General features: G+C 52.4%; 1 long non-coding RNA gene across 3 annotated transcripts; it reads left to right on the forward strand.

Moving 5' to 3' along the window:
* The first annotated feature begins 732 nt into the window (after window positions 1-732).
* Window positions 733-5,717, forward strand: LOC123647285. 3 transcript variants are annotated; one of them, XR_006738185.1, is made up of 5 exons: window positions 733-773; window positions 2,201-2,999; window positions 3,235-3,412; window positions 3,777-3,970; window positions 4,168-5,717. It is a non-coding gene; the product is annotated as an uncharacterized LOC123647285 (long non-coding RNA). The 3 variants fall into 3 exon arrangements; XR_006738186.1 differs by having other exon boundaries at window positions 2,201-3,439; XR_006738184.1 differs by having other exon boundaries at window positions 2,201-3,412.
* The last annotated feature ends 444 nt before the right edge of the window (window positions 5,718-6,161 follow it).

Raw genomic sequence — 6,161 nt, forward strand, 5'->3', positions numbered from 1 at the left:
TCTCCTTGTGATCCGCGGCCTTGGCAGCTGTCAGGAGGCCTGGCCGGGTGTGGACGTGGTAGAATGTCCCGTAATCGGGAGCATCTGACGTTTGCTCGTGACTAGACTGGGTTGTGAGTTTTTGGAAACCACAGAGGGAGGTACCCCCTCGTCCCGTCGTATCCAGAGGCACAGACACCAGCACAGACCCTGCTCACGTTGGCGTCACCGGGGGCAGGCAGTGTCTGCCAGACCTGCACTGTGACTGCTCTATCCTGTGAGGTGATGCTCAGTCCAGCCCAGGCCCAAAGGGGGGCATGGCTGAGCCCTCCCAGAGGGGTGTCTGCAAACACCATGGGAATTCTCCTCCCCCATTTGCATATTTGCCCAGCCACTTGCTATGTCAGCGTGGACAGGCACAGTTCAGCCCAGTCCTGCATTCTCTCTTTCCCTGCTGAGCAGCTCCAGCTCTGGCCACTGGGGGTCTGTCCCTGTGGTCCTGTGTCCCTTTTCCGGCTTCCAACCTTTTGTCTTTTGAGCATTTTCTTACTTTCTGGTCCTGGCCCTGTTTTATGTCTACCTGTTTTGATTTTGTTCCTGACTCTCCACACTGCGCACCGTAACTCTCTCTTCTTTGTTTTGGTGGTAGGGGACAGGGTCTCTCTCTGTTACCCCGGCTAGAGTGCAGTGGTGTCATCATAGCTCACTGCAACCTCAAACTCCTGGGTTCAAGTGATCCTCCTCCTGCCTCAGCCTCCCGAGTATCTGGGATTACAGGCACACAGCACTACCAGGTAAGGTTTCTATTTTTAGTAGACACGGGGTCTCGCTCTTGCTCAGGCTGGTCTTGAACTCCTGACCTCAAATAATCCTCCCGCGTTGGCCTCCCAGAGTGCTAGGATTACAGCATGACCCACTTTCTTTCTGTGGATCAGTTTTCTATGTATGTCTTCAAGGATTTGAAACACACTTATTTGAAAGTCTTTTTCAAACTGCTTTATGGAAATGAATTTATCAAGAAAGATCAAACTGATAAGTCCCCAAGAGGAATGAGGGAGAGGAGGAGGAGAAAACAAGGGGTGAAGATTCCCACTAGTTTCCGTCTGCTTGGGAATCCAGTGAGCCTTGAAGAACCTTTGTGGATTCGGGAGGAGAGAGGGTGTGAGCCTGGCAGGCAGGCCACACAGAATGGGGACATTTCTAGACTTTTCCATCTATGTAAAGCACAGCTGTATTGTTTCTTTTGAAAGTTGGATACATTGTTAATTCCCTGTTTTTAAGAAGGGCATAGGCTGGGCGTGGTGGCTCACGCCTGTAATCCTAGCACTCTGGGAGGCCAAGGTGGGAGGATTGCTTGAGCTCAGGAGTTTGAGACCAGCCTGAGCAAGAGTGAGACCCCGTCTGCACTAAAAATAGAAAGAAATTTGGCTGGGCAACAAAAAATATAAAAAATTAGCTGGGCGTAGTGGCCCACGCCTATAATCCCAGCTACTCAGGAGGCTGAGGCAGCAGGATTGCTTGAGCCCAAGAGTTTGAGGGTGCTGTGAGCTAGGCTGACGCCACGGCACTCTAGCCCAGGTAACAGAGAGAGACTCTGTCTCAAAAAAAAAAAAAAAAAAAGAAGGGCATATATTCAAGCTCGAAGGAACTTTTAGGACAGCAGAGAAACAGCCTCTTTACACTGAAGTGTTTATATTTTTGACCTTGTTACATAGTAAAAAAAATAAATTAATTTAAGAAAGGTTAAATGAATCCACATATTACAGAAAACTAAGTATCTGAGTATAGCGTTGGTCTTAATAATGACACCAAATTCTCCCATAAAATGTCCCTTGAGACCCCCATTAAAGGCAAAGTTATGGCTTTGACCCATCGTGCCATTTATTGTATTTATTATGTTTTGTCCTCTTGATTTCTGAGGCATCATACATCCACACGCAATTGAAGGATAAGGACAATTACATATTGTACTGAAAAAATAAATATAAATATCATAAAATTATTTCTAAAAATAATTTCTCTTACTGCCATCTTCTGCAACAATAATTGGAAGCTAATTATGCTGCTGTCACAAACTCTGCTGATACATTTTCCTCCGTCTGTGGACAGAGGTGGAAAGTCAGTGAGACGGGAAGTCAGGCGTGTCAGCTGGAGAAAGTGGTGAGAAATTGTGGTTGACAATACTCCTTATCATCCTCTATTCTTCTGGCTTTATTTACAGTTACAGCTGCATGCGCAGGTGGAAATCCATTTGTGATTGGGAAATACTTGCAGTTGCTACAGTTCCAGATGTTTCTTCTGGGTCTGTCAGGACTGATGTTTTGCAAGGACAAGAGGAGTTTCTGGCTTTTCTCCAGAGCTTTTCTTAACTGAACGACGAGTGGAAAGCAGTGGCTATTCGTGTGGGATTCCACCTGCTGGGTTCGGTGTCATGCTTGTTTTCTATAAATTGAAGACCTGTTCCGGGCCGTCTGTGCTGTCTGCAGACCGTGGGGCTGTTTGCATTTGCTGCCACCATGGGGTGAACCTCTGCCTCAGTTTCCCTCCCCTGCCCTTGGTTCAGGAGGCAGAAAATGTGCCATCGGCACACCTCTCGCCAGCAAGCCACAAGGCATTGCTCCTCCTCTACCCAAAGGTCAATGTCATTGTTTTGTTTACCATCACGAAAGTCATGTGCTCCAAATTTGCAGTAATGCGCTCATAAGGGAAAGAAAAAACAAGGAAACAAAAAAAAAAAAAAAGAAAAGAAAAGAAAAAACAAGGAAACAAACCCCTCAGACAATTGCACAATCTAGACAAAGCCATCACCCTCAGTGTATTTTCTTCTGCCTTAAAAAACAAAACAAACAAAAACCACATCCCTGAGATCACCTGGCCAAGCAGACACTTGCTGGTTGGGCTTTCAGCGCCTGGGCCTCCCGCCGGCCTGGCAGCCGGACACGGACGCGCCACCCAGGCCCAGGCAACCGCGCTGCGCTGGCTCTGGAGCACGAGCCCGGGATGCAAAGGAAAGGTCCAGGGTGTGTTGTGCTGAGGGGGTCTCATCCACTCTCCCGGCGCAGCAGGGCAGCTGGGGGGGCCCCAGTGTCGCTGCCAGGGGGGCCTGTGGCCTGGGCTCCTGGTCCCACCTGCCGCTCGGCCCCTCGGCAGCTCCTCCTGGATCACGCTGAGATCCCTGGTGCTGCTCTTTGCCTCACAGCTTGTCAGTTCCCCAGGCGAACTTTTACACCATTCCCAGTATGTTCTCTCTTCCAGCCTTACTCTCACCTACTTTCCCCACGTGGATCTGTGGCCCCTGCAGCCCTTGTTCTACAGAAGCCTGAGTCTCGCCGGGGAATTAGGGGAAAGCCTGCACACGCCAGGTCTCCGTCGCCACGGCCAAGGCTGCGGGATCAAGTTCTCCGTCTCCCGCGCCAAGGAAAACACAGACATTGTAGGTTGTGCTCGGATTAATCCCAGGGTGCGTCTTTCCACTCAAGGACATTTCCTAGTACCGCGACCTTGCCGGGCATTGCAAATTATTTTGCTTAATTGTTTTCTGGTGTTTTATGGGCCTAGCAGCATGGGAGTTCCTGCTACCGCTTAACTGGGTCCGCAGGAGCTAATGATGGTAATTTGAGGCCAGTGTTTTCTAAATTCTCCAGGTTTCCTTTTCCATACGTAAAATCCTGACCTCATGGAAGTTGGGGACTTTTCTGTCATTTAGGCCAGCAATGAGCAATTAACTTTTTTAATGGTCCCAAAGCTTTGCATCTTTATTTTTTCACTTTCATTTTTTTTTTTTTCTTTTTTAACAGTGGGAAGAAGTAGCATCGGAAAATACAGGGAACAGACTGGAACGTGGCTCGGGGCAGGCGGAGTCAATCGGAGAAAAGCAAAACCGTCTCAGATGTGACTTCGGAAGCTGGAATGGCCCTTGCCTGCGGACGAAAGTCTGGGTTTGTTAGCGGCGTTTCCAGACAGAGCCCTAAGCGCTGCGTTTCAGCAGGAGGTAGGAATGGCTGTGGGTCCCCGGAGCAGCTCCGTTCCACCCCCACCCCACCCCCTCGCCGGCTCCTCAGGACCCGTCTCCGACTCCCAGCCACTCTGCGCTTCCTTGCGGCTGGCGTGGCCTTTTCCACTCTGACGGGTGGCGGGTTAAATAGTCATATGAGGCATAAATGGGAGTGACTATCCTGTCTCTTCCAGGAAACGGTAGGCCCCGTGCCCTCAGAAGCTGTGGACATCTGACTCTTTGCACACAGCACCCAGCACGACAGGGCGCTGAGGAACAGGGACGCACTGACCTGGCACCAGCCTCCAGGGTCCTCGGGCTCCGGCCCCTTTGTCCCAAGCCCCCTCCAGAGAGTCTGGTTTTGCCAGGCCCTTGGCAGGCCTTTGCCACGCAGAGCCAGTGTCTCGGCTCAGGCTGCCAGAGCGAAATGCCGTAGACGGGGGGCTTTGGTGACAGACACTTATTTCCCCACGGCTCTGGGGCTGGGAGTCTGTGCCTGGGTCTGGCGGGGACGGAGTTCTGGTGAGCAGCGGGGACCCAGCAGAGGCTTCAGAATGACAGTAAACCAGATATTCAAGTCAAGTAGTGCAGAACGTGGACCCCAGGGTGCCCCAGCCCAGCCCCTCCTGCCTCAGATGGAGAAGTCGAGCCAGGAAGGTGAAATGCGCCTCCCAAGGTCACGCGGTCAGGGAAGTGCCCCTCAAGGTCACGAGGTCAGGGAAGTGCCCCCCGAGGTCATGCAGTCAGGTAAGTGCCCCCCGAGGCCCACACTCCTTTCACACCCATGCAGGGGCCTTCAGCCTGTCGGGGCCACACATGGCTTTTTCAATTTACATTAAGTGAAATTAAACAAAATTAAAAATTCAGTTCCTCAACAGTCCTGGCCACATTTCAAATGCTCAGTAGCTGCGTGTAGCCAGTGACTGCTGTCCCGGACATTATAGGTCTAGAACATTCCCGTTATTGCAAAAAGCTGCATTGCTCTCTGCTGTGGCTGCTTCTGCCTACGACCCCCTATTCCAGGGCTGCAGGGCATTGCCTGCACCTGGGATCTGTGTGAACTCCTGCCCGGGGGCTGGTGCTGCATCCGGCATGGAGCTATGGTTCCTGAGAAGATTCCAGCATCCCCCAAGGGCTGAAACGAGGGTCTGGGGCCATTTCATGATCTCTTCCAGTTTCCCCTGGGTCCCTGCGCTGCCCCCGCCCTTGGCGATGTCCCTCCCCGGCTCCTGCCCCACGGCAGCTGGCCAGAAATTGCGGGGGCTTGCAGCTGCAGGGAGGCGTGAGCCTGGGCTGTGAGGTGGCACCATTCTGGCCAGGAATGTCCTGCCCCTTGGCCTGGGGCCAGCCTGGGAATCAGGGCAAGGTGAGCAGGGAGTCTGCCAGCCGCTAGAGTCAGGCGTGTCTGGAATTGCTGGAATCGTCCAATGGCAGCCTCGATCGTCAGAGACACCCCAGAGCTCACCCTTCCATGGAAATCTCTGGAATGCCTGGATCCACCTTCCTGCACGAGTTGTCCCAACAATGGCGCTGTTTCCAGGGTTTTGAACATTGTCTGGGAGAAATACGAGTCTCCTGCTCGTTTAGCTTGTCAAGTCACTGATCTGTCTTATTCTTTTTGCTCAGCAGGTGGCATTTTTGTTCAGTGGTTCTATGTGCAGCCCCCTCCCACCCCGTGTTCATCGACTATGACATATTAATCATGCAAATTAGGATATTATTAATGAGGAAAGAATTAATTCCACCACTGTGTCTGGGTCTGCCGTGACAGCTTTGTTAACGCCCTCTCGTCTCTGACACCGTGGGCAACAGCTTGACGTGTAACCGGAGCCCACTGGAGACCTTCCTCCGCAGGGCTGGTGCTAAGAGTGCACATTGCTTCGTGGGTGCACGTTTTCAGGCAGCGCCTTGCAAAACCCTGTCCTCGTTCCCACTGGGTGACCGGTTTGTAGGAGGAGGGGATGAGCCCGTGTCCCACATGTTCCAGTGGAGCCCACGAGTGGCGCGGCTCCCGCGCGTGCCGGCCTCACGCCCTCCCGGGATGTGCTCCCTCTCCTGGCACCTCTGCTCTGCACACATGCGCGGGGCTGCGGGGAGCTTTTGCCACTGGAGCCCTGCAGATAATGCAAGCGGTGCCCAGGGCCGCTTTCCCTCACTGCCCTTTGGTTAACCCTGATTTCTACCCAGT

Source organism: Lemur catta, chromosome 11 (genome assembly GCF_020740605.2).
Source record: "Lemur catta isolate mLemCat1 chromosome 11, mLemCat1.pri, whole genome shotgun sequence".
Classification (NCBI taxonomy): Eukaryota; Metazoa; Chordata; class Mammalia; order Primates; family Lemuridae; genus Lemur; species Lemur catta.